The sequence below is a fragment of the Lissotriton helveticus genome, chromosome 7, assembly GCF_964261635.1.
Source record: "Lissotriton helveticus chromosome 7, aLisHel1.1, whole genome shotgun sequence".
Classification (NCBI taxonomy): domain Eukaryota; kingdom Metazoa; phylum Chordata; class Amphibia; order Caudata; family Salamandridae; genus Lissotriton; species Lissotriton helveticus.
In genome coordinates, this window is record NC_136068.1 from 926,366,885 (window position 1) to 926,385,197 (window position 18,313).

The window sequence follows — 18,313 nt, forward strand, 5'->3', positions numbered from 1 at the left end:
TTGTGAACTATTGTCCTGCCTGCTGGCGCCGCCGCGGCCTTCTGCAACCTTCATCCTCGGGGGACCTGCTGGCGCTGCCGCGGCCCGTTGTAACCCTTCATCCTCGTGGGACCTGCTGGCGCTGCCGCGGCCCGTTGTAACCTTCATCCTCGTTGGGACCTGCTGGCGCTGCCGCGGCCCGTTGTAACCTTCCTCCTTGTTGGGACCTGCTGGCGCTGCCGCGGCCCGTTGTAACCTTCATCCTCGTTGGGACCTGCTGGCGCTGCCGCGGCCCGTTGCCACCTACGACCTCTTCGGGACCTGCTGGCGCTGCCGCGGTCTGACCCGTCCGAACACCGAGCTCGAGGATTGTGAGCTACCACCGTTCCACCGCCGTACCTACGGGTACCAAGACTGTCCCGCTACCCCCTTCCCTAATAGAGACTAGAATTGAGAGGATCATCGTGTCCTGATCTCATTGTATCGTACTACCTTACTTCAAGAACTGCCTATAAAAGGTGTTAATCTGATCTTCGTGTGGTGTCCATCTGTGGGGGGGGAAGTTACTTGCCTGTACAATCGCTGGAGACGGCCCTCACCGGAGGCCTCTCCCCTTGTGCTCGGCCGACCCTCCAGGTCCCCGTCTAACATTGGTGGCCAGCGGCGCGATCCGAACCAACGCGTACCGTACAGATAGTAACTCACCCTACGACTAAACCACAATGACGACCAAAGAGAGCGGATCGGCAGAGAAGTTCCAGATGGAAAAACTGGAGGAATACAGCCACCGAGAGCTAAAACAATTTTGCATGGACTTAGGCATTGCTACCACCGGGCTAAGCACAAAAGAAGACTTCAAAAACGCCCTAGAGGCCTGGACAGAGACGAATACCGCCACACCCCGGGACCTCGAAGCCCCGGAAGTCAACACCACCCTGACGGAAGAACGGAGAACAGGTCCCTCCCGAGAACAGATCCAGGAACGGGAAAAAAATAGACTACACGAGCTAGACTTGGCACGGCTCAAATTAGACGGAGAATTGAAGCTGGCGGAACAGAAAATAAACTTAGAACACTTACGGCTCAGAGAAGAGCGAGAGGAAAAACAGAGACAGAGGGATCTCGAAGAAAAAAGACTGGCATACGAACACGAGTGCAAACTAGCCGAGATAGAAATACGCAAACTGAACACAAACCTAGGGGTGCCCGAGCCACCGCGCTCCCCGGGTACTACCGAACAGAAGGTCCACATCCCCAAGGATGTGGTCCGAGAATACCACCGGAACGACGACATACAGCAGTGGTTCAAGGCCTACGAGATCGCCATGACGGCCCACCGGATCGCTCGAAGTGACTGGGGAGCTGGGCTATGGGGAAGATTCGTCAATGAGGGCCGTGATGCCCTGCTGCAGCTTCCGGACCATCAAATGACGTCCTATGACCACATGAAGGCCGCCCTCCTCAGCCGATATGGGCTTACGCCCGAAATGTACCGCCAGAGGTTCCGCAACTGCACCCGGATCCCAGGTACAACTTGGTTGGAGTACGTAAACTATTTCAGCCGAGCCTTCGAGGGGTGGATCAAGGGTAACAACGTAACCACCTACGAACAACTCTTCAATCTCATTGTGTGGGAGCACCTCTCCAACAACTGTTTCGTCGAGCTCAGGCAGCACCTCCCCGACAGTAAATTGACTGAACCACGGCAGCTCGCCACCGAGGCGGACCGGTGGGAGAGCACCCGAGTGGCCCGGAGTGGGCCGAATGAGCAGAACAGATCCAACCAAGGTTATCATCGTCCCCGAGGAGGAGGAGGAGGACCGGGCCGGGGCAGAGACGCTGTCCCGGTCACTCCCGCTAACACCACCCTGCCCCCAGCCGGCCGGGGAAACCCCCCGATGCGACCGGGGTTCCGAGCCAACGTTACGTGTCACCGATGCCAGCGAGTCGGCCACTACGCCAGTGACCCGACCTGCCCGAAGAACCCGGCTCCCGGGCCCCGCCAGGTGGCGGCCGCCGTCCTAGGAGAAGAACAAGTCTCCGAAGACACTGAAGCATACGAGTCGGAACAGTTCGAGTGGGAACCTGCCGCCATGACCCTGGCCTGCCTAGGGGGAAGAGACATGGTCCCGCGGACTCCCCTGCCAGCCAACACTCGGAAGTACAGCCAATGGGTGAGCATCAATGGGCGCAAGGCCGAAGCCCTGCGTGACACCGGGGCCAGTGTGACGGCCGTCCGCTGTCACCTGGTGACCCCAGAACAAATCCTGCCAAACGTTCTTTGCCCCGTCCGATCGGCAGACAATTCGGAGAGCCTGTGTCGGATGGCCTGCGTCCCCTTCGAATGGGGAGGAGTGTCCGGCATGCTAAAGGTAACTGTCCGCGACGATGCCCCCGTGGACTGCCTCCTGGGGAACGATCTCGAGAGCTCCCCGTGGGCAGCTGTTGAAAGAAGAGAGCATCTGGGGATGTTGGGCCTCCCGGACTGGGCGTGCGTGACCACCCAGTCCATGGCCACCCGCACCATCCCTTGACCGGAAGAACCCGAATGGTCAGCACCTCCTCCCCCGATCGCTCCCGAAGACGACTCCATCCATACCGACCACCCGGAACCAACCCCAGAGGGGTCCGCACAGCCCCCCGAACTTCCCGACCTGGCTCAGTGGCGTCAAGAAGGGGGGCCCACCCAAGAACAATTCCGGCAGGAGCAAAAGACCTGTCCCTCCCTCAAGGGACTGCGACAGCAAGCGCTCGCCCAGGGCCAAGGAGACACCACCGGGGCCCACTGGGTTTATTGGGACAATGATCTCTTGTACAGCGAGCAGAAAATCGCAGAGCTGGGGGCCGGTCGAGTGCTGGTGGTGCCCCTCCACTTCAGAGACTTCCTGTTGAACTTGGCCCATGATGTCCCCCTGGCTGGGCACCTGGGGCAAGACAAAACCTACCACCGCCTGGTGACTCACTTTTTTTGGCCCAAAATGAGGAATGACGTCTCCAACCACTGCCGGTCCTGCCCGACCTGCCAGGCCAGCGGGAAGAGCGGCCGCAAACTCAAGGCACCCCTACAACCATTCCCCGTGGTGACCACCCCGTTCGAAAGGGTGGGAATAGACATTGTGGGGCCCCTGGACCCCCGAACAGCACAAGGGCATCGCTTCATCCTGGTCCTGGTGGACCACGCCACCCGCTATCCTGAAGCGGTCCCCCTTCGTACTATAACAGCCCCAGTAGTGGGTCGAGCCTTAATGGGGATCTTTTCTCGAGTGGGCTTCCCCCGGGAAGTCGTCAGCGACAGGGGTACGAACTTTATTTCAAAGTATATGAAATCCCTCTGGCAGCAGTGCGGGGTCACTTACCGATTCACAACCCCCTATCACCCCCAGGGAAACGGACTGGTCGAGCGGTTCAACCGCACTCTCAAGGGGATGATCATGGGGCTAGAAGAACCCCTACGCCGCCAGTGGGACGTGCTACTACCGTGCCTCCTCTTCGCCTACCGAGAAGTCCCCCAGAAGTCCCTCGGCTTCAGCCCCTTCGAACTCCTGTACGGACACCCCGTTCGCGGGCCTCTCAGCCTCGTGAAGGAGGAATGGGAAATGGCCCCCCTAAAAGCCCCTCCAGACGTCTACAAGTACCTCCTGACCCTCCGCAATCAGACCCGGAAATTCAGGGAGATCGCTAAAGCCAATCTTGAGGCCTGTCAAGAGGACATGAAGAATTGGTACGATCAACATGCCTCCTCCATCGAGTTTGAACCGGGTCAGCAGGTATGGGTGATGTCCCCCATCGAACCGTGTGCCTTGCAGGACAAATGGACAGGGCCCTTCAAGGTGATCGAGCGCAAGAGTCCCGTCACCTATCTCATCGACCTGGAGTCCCCCCGGAACCCCCTCCGGGTTCTCCACGCCAACAGACTCAAACCCCACTTCATGCGCTCAGAGCTCAGCCTGCTGATGGCTACCGACAGTGGCGCAGAAGGAGACTCCGAGCCCCTCCCGGACCTACTGAGGACCCGTGAAAGAGATGGTTCGGTGGACGGGGTCCGACTCTCCGAGGCCCTGACCCCAGAGCAGCGTCAAGATTGTCGGGCCCACCTGCTGCCGTTCGCAAACCTGTTCTCCCTCGCACCCGGAGTCACCTCCTGGTGCCTGCACGACGTGGACACTGGGGACAGTCCTCCTGTCCGACACCGGGCGTACCGAGTACCGGATCGGGTACGTACATGCATCCAAGAAGAAGTCTCCAAGATGCTCGCCCTCGGGGTCATCGAACCTTCGGACAGTCCCTGGGCCAGCCCGGTCGTCCTGGTCCCCAAGGCCGCGGCCCCGGGCACCACACCTGAGCTCCGATTCTGCATCGACTATCGGGGTCTGAACGCGGTCACCCGAACCGAAGCTCACCCTATCCCCCGAGCAGATGAACTAGTCGACCGCATGGGGGCAGCCCGCTACCTAAGCATCTTCGACCTAACAGCGGGCTACTGGCAGATCGGCCTCACCCCCAGGGCCCAAGAATGTTCCGTTTTCTCCACCCCGGATGGGCACTACCATTTCAGAGTGATGCCATTCGGCATGAAGAACGCTCCAGCCACTTTTCAAAGACTGGTGAACCAGGTATTGGCGGGCCTCGAGGAATTCAGCGCCGCCTACCTGGACGACATCGCGGTATACAGCCGCCACTGGGCAGACCACCTCCACCACCTCCGAGAGGTCCTGCAGGCCCTCCAACAGGCCGGCCTCACCATAAAGGCCAGCAAGTGCCAAATCGGCCAGGGGTCCGTGACCTACCTCGGACACCAAGTGGGGAGCGGTCTGGTGGCCCCCCTCCAACTCAAGGTAGCTGCCATTCAGTCCTGGCAACCCCCCGAAACACAAACCGAGGTCCGAGCCTTCCTAGGGCTCACCGGATACTACCGGCGGTTCGTGAAGGACTATGGCAGCATTGTGGGGCCCCTCACGGAACTCACGTCTAAGAACCACCCAAAAAGAGTCAACTGGACTCCCGACTGTCAAGCGGCCTTCGAGAAGCTGAAGGCCGCCATGTGCACCGCTCCTGTGCTCCAGGCCCCCGACTACAGCCGCGAGTTCATCGTTCAGACCGATGCCTCCGACCATGGTATTGGGGCCGTCCTCTCCCAACTGAACCCCGAAGGAGTCGACCAACCAGTGGCCTTCATCAGCAGACGCCTACTGCCCCGAGAACAGCGCTGGAGCACCATTGAGCGAGAGGCCTTCGCAGTAGTATGGGCCCTCAAGAAGCTCCGGCCTTACCTCTTCGGAACCCACTTCCGGGTACAAACAGATCATCGGCCCCTGCAATGGCTCATGCAAATGCGGGGGGAGAACCCCAAACTATTGCGATGGTCCATCTCCCTGCAGGGGATGGACTTCACTGTAGAGCATCGCCCTGGTCAAGACCACGCCAACGCGGACGGCCTGTCCCGCTTTTTCCGCCTCGACGAGGAAAGTCCCCAAGAGGATGGGTGACTCTCCCCGCCTTCAGCTGGGGGGGACGCATGTTGGACAGGCCCCATGAAGGGCTCGCTCCCCCCCCGCATGACAGGGCCCTGGTACCGGCCTTCCAGGTACTACCCGCAGAAGCAACCCCCAACCCGTCCCCCATGGGACGTCCGCTCCTGGGGATCCCTGTGTCCCTGGCCTGGGCCACCGTCAGCACCCTTGCCCGGACCAGCCGCCATCTTAGACACTGCGCCACGAGGCCGCGTGGCCTCAGCTCGACCCCAACCCCGGGCCTGGCCAGGTCCCGACATCCCGGCACCACCATCCACCCAGGAGGTGAACGGACCACTTGGCAGGTCAATGGGAGTAAGAAGTGTCGATGGCTCTCTCCCGCCAGGTGCCGATCACCCCCAGCCTCCTCGGGCGCTGGCTCCACCCCCCTGCTGGGTGTCTGGACTCCCTCATCCCGGACCTCCCGACCTCCAAGAGCGAGGGTCCGGACATCAAAGAGTGCCAGACCTATAACTGAGGCAGCCCCAGAACAGGAAGGCAGTTGTATCCTGGAGTCGAGAGACACCGTGACGAACTCACCCTTGACGGACTGCCGGCGCTGCCGCAGCCCTGCCTTGTGAACTATTGTCCTGCCTGCTGGCGCCGCCGCGGCCTTCTGCAACCTTCATCCTCGGGGGACCTGCTGGCGCTGCCGCGGCCCGTTGTAACCCTTCATCCTCGTGGGACCTGCTGGCGCTGCCGCGGCCCGTTGTAACCTTCATCCTCGTTGGGACCTGCTGGCGCTGCCGCGGCCCGTTGTAACCTTCCTCCTCGTTGGGACCTGCTGGCGCTGCCGCGGCCCGTTGTAACCTTCATCCTCGTTGGGACCTGCTGGCGCTGCCGCGGCCCGTTGCCACCTACGACCTCTTCGGGACCTGCTGGCGCTGCCGCGGTCTGACCCGTCCGAACACCGAGCTCGAGGATTGTGAGCTACCACCGTTCCACCGCCGTACCTACGGGTACCAAGACTGTCCCGCTACCCCCTTCCCTAATAGAGACTAGAATTGAGAGGATCATCGTGTCCTGATCTCATTGTATCGTACTACCTTACTTCAAGAACTGCCTATAAAAGGTGTTAATCTGATCTTCGTGTGGTGTCCATCTGTGGGGGGGGAAGTTACTTGCCTGTACGATCGCTGGAGACGGCCCTCACCGGAGGCCTCTCCCCTTGTGCTCGGCCGACCCTCCAGGTCCCCGTCTAACAGTGTTCAACAGGGCCAGGGGCCGATAAGAACTCAATTTTGCTGGGTCTCTGTCAGGCTTAGGGAGTGAAACTAGCCATGCCTCGGTCATTGATTTGGGTAGAGTGGCATCTTCTAGGGCAATATTAAAAAGGGTAAGTAAGCGCGGGGTCAAGGTCGCCATATATGCTTTGTAGTACTCTGCCTGTAGCCCGTCAAGGTCAGGGGCCTTCCCGGTGGCCAATGCTGCTATGACCTCCCTGATCTCATCTCTCTTGATCGGGGCATCTAATGCTGCGCTCTGACCTGGTGTTATCACAGGCAGACGTATAGAATTCAGGAAGGTATTTGTGTGTTCCTGATCAAATGCAATAGTGTTTTCATAAAGGGCCATGTAGTGCCTTGTCATCTTCACCTTTATCTCATGCTGTGTCTATACTGTGGGCTCTGTCGCAGTACGTTTTGCATGTATAGGTTGCTGGGGTTGTTCCTGACGCAGCAGCCATGCTAGTATTTGCCACGGCCTATCAAACGCTGTGTGTGTTTGCACTGAGTGTGATGCATAATTTAGACACCTCAATTGCTCTAGTAGTTCTAGGTGCTCACTACGTGTTTTGCTTAAATGCTGTAATTCGTCTGCACCAGATGCCACACGGTTCTCGTATGGTAGCAACACCTGATCCAACCTCCCTATTTCCAGAGTCATATGTTTCCGTAAATTCCATGTGAGACCCATACTATGCCCTCTAATGACCACCTTGAACGCCTCCCACTCGAGAGTTGTGCTGCAAGTGGTGTCTGTGCTAATGTAAAAAAAATCCACGTGGCTTCACTAAGTGAAGCTCGGAACGCTGGATCTTCCAGTGTCGCAGATTGAAGGTACCAAGTAGGGACCGGAGGTATGCCAAAATCCCAGCCGAGCTGCATCAGCTGAGGGTTAAGGTCCGAATGTGTGCGATCAAGGTAGTCTAAGTGCCTAATGAGAGATCGAATTGATGGGGAGCTAACTATTCGATCCAGCCTCACATGGAGTTCATGTACATGAGAATAGAAAGAGTAAATGCTGGCAACTGGATTAAGACTGCGCCCAACATATGTCGGTGACTAGTATGTGAGCCAGCTGCTCAGAGCAAGGGCGTTTGAGGAGGCCGGTGTGTGTGTCAGAGGTGGAAATGAGCGGTCCAGAGCAGGGTCCAACATTGAGTTAAAACCCCCACCCAGTAGCCAGGAGACCCAGCTCCAGGGGGCAAGTATACCTGTAAGGTGACGGAGAAAAGTGGCTTGATCCACAAACGGAAATGAACATCCTGCAAAAACTGGCCAACAGTGCGTCTATAGTTTGTCAAACGGCCGACAAAGTAGGAGCGCTAGTAATTATGGACGCTACATTCTATCATGAACAAATTGTCGAACACACTTCTGACACAAATACTTATGCTCCACTTCAAATGGATCCCACAGGGGAATATACTGTCATTTTAAATCACATCATCAAACGTGCATTTGATAGTGGAACTATCAATGACAAAGCTAAACGGTATTTATCTCCTAATAATCCAAAAGCACCCATTATGTATATGGTGCCAAAAATACACAAGCACCCGACCAAGCCTCCATTCCGACCCATAGTGTCAACGAAAGGGAGTATACACGAGACAATCAGTAAATTTCTTGACAAATATCTCCAACCTTTTGTACTTGATGCAGCATCTTACATTCCAGATACCACCGACTTTTTGGTTAAATTGAACACCTGCACCAACCAGTTGGATGAACAGGAATTGTTACTATGCACAGTCGATGTACGTTCACTGTACAAGTCCATACCTCATGACCTGGGCATGGAGGCAGTGGAAAAAGTTCTTACAGGATCTACCCTGGATTCTGATCTCCAAGTGTTTCTTATGGAACTTCTGGTTTTCACACTCTACCACAGCTATTTCACAGTCGATGGCAACTGGTTTCACCAATTATGCGGCACTTCCATGGGCAATTGTGCGGCTCAAACTTATGCGAACACTTTTATGAAGGTATTTGAAGAGACACACATTTTGAGCAACCATGTTTGGAAGTTACATGGTAAGTTATATCTCAGGTTCATTGATGATATATTTATTCTTTGGGCAGGCACCCGTACCAGCCTTTTGAATTTTTTAGAGAACTGGAATCGCATCAATGATCGTATCCAATTCACATGGAACTATGATGAAGAAACTATTCATTTCTTGGATGTGGCAGTTCATAGACATGAGGGTAAAATTACAACCACAATCTTTCAAAAGCCCACGGATCGCAACTCAATACTACATTTTGAGAGTTTCCACCGGCCTGGTCTTAAACTCAACCTACCATACTCTCAATTATTGAGAGTCAAGCGCATTGTGTCCTCCTCTTCAGAGAGCGAAATTCAGCAAAGGCAAATGTTGGAAAAATTCAAAGAACGTGGGTATCCACAGGAGGTACTAGAAAAGGCAGCTGCCCGTAGCAAGGCCAACCGCAGTGACCTGCTGCGCACCAAACTCAAGACCAAGAATACACGCATGGTAGTGGTGTCCAAATATACTGTCACCAACAATCAGTTTCGCAAAATCCTCTTAAAACATTGGCCACTTCTAAGCACGGAACCCGATTTTAACAACATCTTTGCTCAAACACCCATTTTTGCCTACACCCGAGGACGCAACCTAAAAGAAATCCTCACAAGACCAAGCGTTCACACAGAAACTCCTACATATAAGGGGCTCGTGCCATGTTACAACTGCAGTAACTGCAACAATGTCATACCAGGGAACTACACCAACCATCCCATGAAAGGATACAAAGTGAGACTCAAAGTCAATGCCACATTGAATGCTTCCAACGTAATCTACATGCTCAAGTGTCCATGTGGCTCTTGTTATATAGGTCACACAGAAAGAAAGATTCGAACTCGCATCCTGGAGCACAAAAGCAATATTCGGACAAAAAACATCAGGTCCTCAGTAGCAGCACACTTCTTAGAGAAGAATCACACAGTTGCCCAATTCAAATTCTTGATTCTGGAACAGATCAAACCGACCAGACACAACAAAAACACTCTCCTAAAACGAGAGAACTTTTGGATCCGCTATATGGCGACGATGCAACCGCATGGGTTGAACGACAGGATGGAATTCCTTTGTTATCTTTGACTTTTGATTGAACTGTTACACTTCAATACACCATGAGATATGTTTGTTATATATACACATTTGGTTATCTTCGATATGTATAATTTAATTTATCACTATTATGCATTTATTTAATATAATGTAATTAATTAATATTGCATTTCATGTGTTTAACTTAGGTTGTATAATCATTACATGTAGGGTTTCTCCCGACTATTCCCCTTTTTTTCACTTTCCCGGATTTCTACCACATTCACCAGTCCAAGATGGCGCCTAGCACGGTGGGTTAAGTCCATCCTCGATGTTTATATTATTAGACATGCAGGCATAGCATCACACATAACACGGGTTTCACTCGCTAGCACACCAGAGGGATATCATCCATGCGCGGAATCGCACCGATTAATAGTAAGTACCTCATATTGAGGACCTGTTCTAAATGTTCATGATGATATGAAGCCGAGCGCTAAACGCTCGTGTGTCACTTCATGTACTTTCAGGTTAATGTACTCGTTACAGCGACGGACCAGTGAGTTACCGACAATGTAGAGTTTACGTTTGTTTCACAAACGGGATCATGGTTTTTATTCACCCTGCAGCTTGATACATTGATTCACCGCGTTCTCCATCATGACTAAGTATGAGCGCAAAATCCGTTCCGCTCGCGGATTTTGCGAATTTTCGGTAAATTCGCCATCCGCGAACTCCCGCGAATTTACCGAGAATTCGCAAATCCGCGAGCGTCGGATCCGGGGGCAAAAGTTGAAGCCTGGCCTGTTGTAACTATTTTACGATGGCGCCGGCAAGCTGCCAGCGCCATCCTAAAATAGTTACTAAGTTAGCTTCAACAGGAAGCTCTAATAGATAAAATAAAGCAGGTGCTCGATTTTATCTATTAGAGCTTCCTGTTGAAGCTAATTTAGTAACTATTTTAGGATGGCGCTGGCAGCTTGCCGGCGCCATCGTAAAATAGTTACAACAGGCCAGGCTGGTGTGCGTTCTTTTCCCAAATCTACTGTCGAAAATCAGCTGTGATGCTGGATAGAGGTCTTTGCATCCTTGACTTTCACGAGCGCAATCACTTTGCTGTTCCTGTGACCAGGAGCTTCTGTCTCTTCATCTGCTGCTCTGATCGGTCTCAGACCTTTTACACACACAATAGGCATGTGCACTCGCATGGAAGCCCCGCCCACACACTCGCGGTGTGCACCGTCTTCCCGCCATTGACCCACTATGATGGACAGCTCACCCAAGGGACCCCTGCGCCCTTCGGGGCGATTGCATAGTAACACACACATGGTCGCTGGAACTAGTTGAAGCTCAAATTCAGTGACTCGTCATCGAGGCTGGGCAGGTGTGCCTTCTTCCCAAATCTACCGTCGAAAATCAGCTGTGATGCTGGATAGAGGCCTTTGCATCCTTGACTTTCACGAGCGCAATCCCTTTGCTGTTCCTGTGACCAGGAGCTTCTGTCTCTTCATTTACTGCTCTGTTCGGTCTCAGACCTTTTAAACACACAAGAGGCATGTGCACTCGCATGGAAGCCCCGCCCCAAATCCGCGGATCCGCAAATCCGCAAAATCCACCGATTTTGCGGATCCACGATCCGCAAATCTGCAAATCCGCGGATCGTGGATCCGCAAAATCCGCCCATGCTTAATCATGACTTGTGGGATATATGGTTATCGTGTCACACGTTCATTGTGTAAAGCCTGTCACCATATTTTCGTGTCACGCTCCTTGGGGAAACATTTTTTTGACCTGCCACAACAGCACGTAGTTCGGTTCACATCATTGTTTTTCACCGTTTTTTCACCTTATAAACGTGTGTATATCTACAGACACTAGAACCTGTTTATAATTACAGGCGTTCAATCACCCCAGCATGATGTTCACCCAGCACTAACTAATATACCACCATTCTGAGTTCAGGCTGACAGCCATGTTCTTTTTTCTTTTCGTAGAGTAATCCCCTGATGAAGGGCTGAAGGATAGCCTGAAATGCATTGGGACACGTGAATAAGCATGGGCGGATTTTGCGAATTGGCAATACGCGAACATGCGTATTTAGGGATTCGCAATCCGCAAAATCCGCGAACTCTCGCGAATTTGCAGATTGTTTTTTTTTTGTGTTCGCAAGGGTTTCTGCCAGTTCGCGAGGGTTGTGTACCAGTTCGCAATTGCGAACTTACTTGTCGGCTCGCAACGGGCGCGACTATGTTGTTTCTACGTCTGGTTCATCATCACAGGTTCACAGCACCCTCTGTTTCACCACTGCCACCCTCTGGTACACCCATGCCACCCTCTGGTACATCACTGCCACCCTCTGGTTGGTTTATCACTGTAGATTATGGGGGTAAAAAAAAGCAAGCACACCTGCCCTGCTTCAACTGACATGAATTAATTTGGGGTTGATTAATGTGTCACTGAATTTAAACTTCCAGTCTGGCTGGCACCTGCTTCCTTATCTGTAATTTGCTTTCTGTTGCAGTGCAATTTTTTTTCACAGGACCTTTGTGGCCTACTTGTAGCTATTCTCTGAGCCTGCTGTGAGGGTCAGAGCAGGGTCATAGAATAGTTGCAAGTAGGCAACTGAACTCTGAAGGGGCCCCTCAGGAAGCACTACAGGGAATGGTTACTAATGATAAGATTGAACTTTGGCACCTGCTGAGTGCTTTCAGTTTTGTCTGTAATTGCTTTCTGTTGCAGTGTAATTTTTTTAACAAGACCTTTGTTGTATACTTGTAGCTATTCTCTGAGCCTGCTGTGAGGGTCAGAGCAGGGTCATAGAATAGTTGCAAGTAGTCAAATGAACTCTGAAGGGGCCCCTCAGGAAGCACTACAGGGAAAGGTTACTAATGATAAGATTGAACTTTTGCACCTGCTGAGTGCTTTCAGTTTTGCAAAAATCCAAATATCCAGCAGCATCCACAAAAAGTAACCGTTCCAGGTCAAGATCCAAATCAAAGTGACCAGCACATGAAGAAAGCACAGGGAGGAGCCTGCTGGACAGGACCAGGAAGTTGGAGACTATGGGGCACTTCCTTCCTCCCACCACCCCCCCAAAATGGACTCCTTGCAAAGAAAAAGTGCAGGCAAATGTCAACCTGAGGAGTTATTCTGATAAAAATCATAATTTTCAAGGTTTATGCTGCCTGCTGGTGGATTTCTTGTGCGAAATTGCAAATTTTGCAATCTCGCAATTGCGAGATTGTCGCTGCCCGCCGCATCTACGTGTTCGCAAGTGTTTACTCCCGCGAAATTGTATAGTATTCTAGTTGGCAAGTGCGACCAAGCAAAAAATCCGCTTCGCACAGATTTTACGAATTTTCGGCAAGTTCGCCAGAGTTCGTGTATTGTGAATTTGCCGAAAATCCGCAAAATCCGCGAGAGGAACGGATTTTACGCCCATGCTTACACGTGAATCTTGATGATATATGCATTTGATGATACATGCTTTGGACATTTTGTTTGAGATCATTGCAATCATGAAAATAATGAATTGACATTTGAAAAAAATACACAGTAAACCACTCGTGATTGAAAAAACGTTATTAAATTCAACGAAGTGAATAAAGACGCGTCCAGTCTTTCCTGCAGTGCTTGGAGGAGTCTTCCCCCTTGTTGGGGGAGCCTTGCAATAATCTTCACCTGTATCTCATGCTGTGTCTATACTGTGGGCTCTGTCGCAGTACGTTTTGCATGTATAGGTTGCTGGGGTTGTTCCTGATGCAGCAGCCATGCTAGTATTTGCCACGGCCTATCAAACGCTGTGTGTGTTTGCACTGAGTGTGCTGCATAATTTAGACACCTCAATTACTCTAGTAGTTCTAGGTGCTCACTACGTGTTTTGCTTAAATGCTGCAATTCGTCTGCACCAGATGCCACACGGTTCTCGTATGGTAGCAACCCCTGATCCAACCTCCCTATTTCCAGAGTCATATGTTTCCGTAAATTCCATGTGAGACCCATACTATGCCCTCTAGTGACCACCTTGAACGCCTCCCACTCGAGAGTTGTGCTGCAAGAGGTGTCTGCGCTAATGTAAAAAAAAAATCCACGTGGCTTTACTAAGTGAAGCTCAGAACGCTGGATCTTCCAGTGTCGCAGATTGAAGGTACCAAGTAGGGACCGGAGGTATGCCAAAATCCCAGCCGAGCTGCATCTGCTGAGGGTTATGGTCCGAATGTGTGCGATCAAGGTAGTCTAAGTGCCTAATGAGGGATCGAATTGATGGGGAGTTAACTATTCGATCCAACCTCACATGGATTTCATGTACATGAGAATAGAAAGAGTAAATGCTGGCAACTGGATTAAGACTGCGCCCAGCATATGTCGGTGACTAGTATGTGAGCCAGCTGCTCAGAGCAAGGGTGTGTGAGGAGGCCGGTGTGTATGTCAGAGGTGGAAATGAGCGGTCCAGAGCAGGGTCCAACACTGAGTTAAAATCCCCACCCAGTAGCCAGGAGACCCAGCTCCAGGGGGCAAGTATACCTGTAAGGTAACGGAGAAAAGTGGCTTGATCCACATTTGTACCACTTTGCTCGCCATAAGTTGGCAGGGTATGCTCAGACGTGAGTCCCTTGCTCACTTTGCCACTGGATTCAAGCAAGCCGGGCTGAAGACGGCTGAAATGCCAGAAACTGGTCCTCGGAAGCTAATTTCCGGTCCAGGGAAGGCATGGCTTGGCAGTTCAGGCTGGACTGTTCCCATGAGGCACAGGGTCAGACTGATTTGCATATGGCCATGTCTGAACTGGGGTGCCAGAGTGGGCTAAAGAACGGTGATGGATTAAACCCAGATCTGTTGACTGGGTGTGAGTGTTTGATTGGTTCAGATGCTCCGTCCATCACCACCCCCTTTTGTACCACTTTGTTCGCCATAAGTTGGCAGGGTATGCTCAGACGTGAGTCCCTTGCTCACTTTGAGACTGGATTCAAGCAAGCTGGGCTGAAGACGGCTGAAATGCCAGAAACCGGTCTTCGAAAGCTTGTTTCCGGTCCAGGGAAGGCATGACTTGGCAGTTCAGGCTGGACTGTTCCCATGAGGCACAGGGTCAGACTGATTTGCATATGGCCATGTCTGAACTGGGGTGGCAGAGTGGGCTAAAGAACGGTGATGGATTAAACCCAGATCTGTTGACTGGGTGTGAGTGTTTGATTGGTTCAGATGCTCCGTCCATCACCACCCCCTTTTGTACCACTTTGTTCACCATAGGTTGGCAGGGTATGCTCAGACGTGAGTCCCTTGCTCACTTTGCCACTGGATTCAAGCAAGCCGGGCTGCAGATGGCTGAAATGCCAGAAACCGGTCCTCGGAAGCTTGTTTCCCGTCCAGGGAAGGCATGGCTTGGCAGTTCGGGCTGGACTGTTCCCATGAGGCACAGGGTCAGACTGATTTGCATATGGCCATGTCTGAACTGGGGTGGCAGAGTTGGCTAAAGAACGGTGATGGATTAAACCCAGATCTGTTGACTAGGTGTGAGTGTTTGATCGTTCAGATGCTCCGTCCATCACCACCCCCTTTTGTACCACTTTGTTCATCATAAGTTGGCAGGATATGCTCAGACGTGAGTCCCTTGCTCACTTGGCCACTGGATTCAAGCAAGCCGGGCTGAAGACGGATGAAATGCCAGAAACCGGTCCTCGGAAGCTTGGTTCCGGTCCAGGGAAGGCATGGCTTGGCAGTTCGGGCTGGACTGTTCTCATGAGGCACAGGGCCAGACTGATTTGCATATGGCCATGTCTGAACTGGGGTGGCAGAGTGGGCTAAAGAACGGTGATGGATCAAACCCAGATCTGCTGACTGGGTGTGAGTGTTTGATTGGTTCAGATGCTCCGTCCATCACCACCCCCTTTTGTAGCACTTTGTTCGCCATAAGTTGGCAGAGTATGCTCAGACGTGAGTCCCTTGCTCACTTTGCCACTGGAATCAAGCAAGCCGGGTTGAAGACGGCTGAAATGCCCGAAACCGGTCCTCGGAAGCTTGCTTCCGGTCCAGGGAAGGCATGGCTTGGCAGTTCGGGCTGGACTGTTCCCATGAGGCACAGGGCCAGACTGATTTGCATATGGCCATGTCTGAACTGGGGTGGCAGAGTGGGCTAAAGAACGGTGATGGATTAAACCCAGATCTGTTGACTGGGTGTGAGTGTTTGATCGTTCAGATGCTCCGTCCATCACCACCCCCTTTTGTACCACTTTGTTCACCATAAGTTGGCAGGATATGCTCAGACGTGAGTCCCTTGCTCACTTTGCCACTGGATTCAAGCAAGCCGGGCTGAAGACGGATGAAATGCCAGAAACCGGTCCTCGGAAGCTTGCTTCCGGTCCAGGGAAGGCATGGCTTGGCAGTTCGGGCTGGACTGTTCCCATGAGGCACAGGGTCAGACTGATTTGCATATGGCTATGTCTGAACTGGGGTGGCAGAGTGGGCTAAAGAACGGTGATGGATTAAACCCAGATCTGTTGATTGGTTCAGATGCTCCGTCCATCACCACCCCCTTTTGTACCGCTTTGGCCACATTCGGGGCATATATGGACCCTAGCAGAATTATCTGGCCGTTTAAGCGGCCTTTCACAAAAACATATCTACCGTCTGGCTCTACCTTCACATCCTCAGCCGTAAGAGTTGTCTGTGCCTCGATCCATATCAGCGAGTCCTTCACGTGTGTGGAGAAGTTTGTACTAAATACTTGCCCTTGCCAATGTTGACGAAGGTGAGAAGCCTCAAGCTGTGTAACATGTGTTTACTGTAATAATGCTATATTGGTGGCCCTACATTGCAAAATTGAGTATAAGGAATATCGCCTGGCTGGTGAATGGATGCCTCTCACATTCCAGGTGATTACGTTAGTTTGCGCCATATTATATGATTGGGAGCTTGCGTACTAATAATGAGATGTAGATAGCCCGATCGTGCCATGTTAGCTACAATCCAATGAGTGTGTGGGGCACGGGTGATGCTAACCTCGTACCCAGGTGTGTAAACAAAAACAGGGGGCAGCATAAGAACATATGCAACAATATCGTTGTATCACGCTGCTTCCAACAGTGGCAGCCAGGGGTTTCTCGTGCAGCGGTAGCATGTCTTGATTGACCTTACAGTGCAACATCTGAAGGGCCAAGCCCCGGTAGCGGTCGGTGGTGGGAGTAGCTGCTGGGCGGTGACGTGGGGAGGCGCTGGGTGGGGGGATAGTAATCTATGTATTATGGAGGATTACAGGTAAGTAAACATATAAATAAATAAAACAAATTTGGTTTCGCACACTGCATCCCCAAATGCAATGCAGTGCACTCAGTCATCAAAAAACCTCCTTGCATCCACTGCCACTATGGAGAATGCTACGGCATTTATCAGAGCCAATTCTTCCTCCTCTCATGCCATTGGCACTATACAAAAAAAGCCATACATAACACCTCAGGCAAAGGGCCAAAGAAAGCCAAAAATAACACCTAAGTCAAATGGCCAAAAAATAACTGGGAATATGCGGCCAAATCACATACCCATTTATTTAACTCTGGAAGACATCATGGAGAAATTAAGAGCCTTAAAACCCTTCATGGCTGGCACATAATGCCTCATTACAAAGCACTCAGGAAAAATGCTCCTCATATGACCAGTGCATCTCTACATTAGAACAAGAAGTGAGCAACATTGTTGATTTCACCCTGGAAACCTCTCCACTTTTTAAAGACATTGCACAACTTAAACAACTCACTGAAAACTTGGAAAACACGAACAGGAGAAATAACCTTAATTTTTTGGGCATTCCAGAAGGCTCCAACGTCATTACCTTCTTGCAGTTGGCAAACAGTGATACTCTCAATCCTATGCCCACCTTCTTCATCTCCGCTGGCCATCCATCTGGCTCACCATCTCTGTCCGCAGTCTTCATCAGGATCCAACTCTCACCCTAGAGGAATCATTATCCTCTTTCTTCAATTCACTGAACTAATGCAAACACTATATTCCGATAAAAAGGCGAGATCTCTTCAGTGATCCGGCCAGAAGGTATTTTTTACACAGGATTTATCTCCAGCTACAGCATGTCAAACCAATTCCTAGGCTTAGTCTCTCTATTGAGATCAATGATCTACACTACACCTGTGCCTCTTTAAAATCACTTTCAAATACAAATCCTACCCATTTGAAGAGCCTGCTGATTTACAAATTGTCATCAATCAACACAAAATAGAAGCCATGGACGTAGGGTCATCCTCTATTACATGACTGTCATAATACACCAACCTCTTACTGATTATCTTTTTATTGAGTTTAATGTTTATGGCACACTATTACCAGTTATTATCATATATTGACATGTTTCTCCTTTTCTCCTCTTTACCTTTTCTCCCAACAGGATCCTCTTGTGGATCGCCTATATAGTTCCTTCCCTCATGATCTGTTCACATCAACCTTATAGTCCTCCTTCATGTTTCCAATGGTAAGTATGGATTCCCTTATTAAGTTTCTGTGCCTTTCTATACGTATGTTA

The 18,313-nt window shown here is 51.6% G+C and overlaps 1 long non-coding RNA gene across 1 annotated transcript in view; it reads left to right on the forward strand.

The window, feature by feature from the left end:
- The window catches only part of LOC144767138 (uncharacterized), a 342,956-nt gene that overhangs the window by 298,227 nt on the left and 26,416 nt on the right, over positions 1–18,313 (forward strand). Inside the window, exon 2 of the long non-coding RNA XR_013598075.1 lies at positions 18,179–18,262. This is a non-coding gene — a long non-coding RNA (uncharacterized LOC144767138). The remainder of the gene's footprint in view (positions 1–18,178; positions 18,263–18,313) is intronic.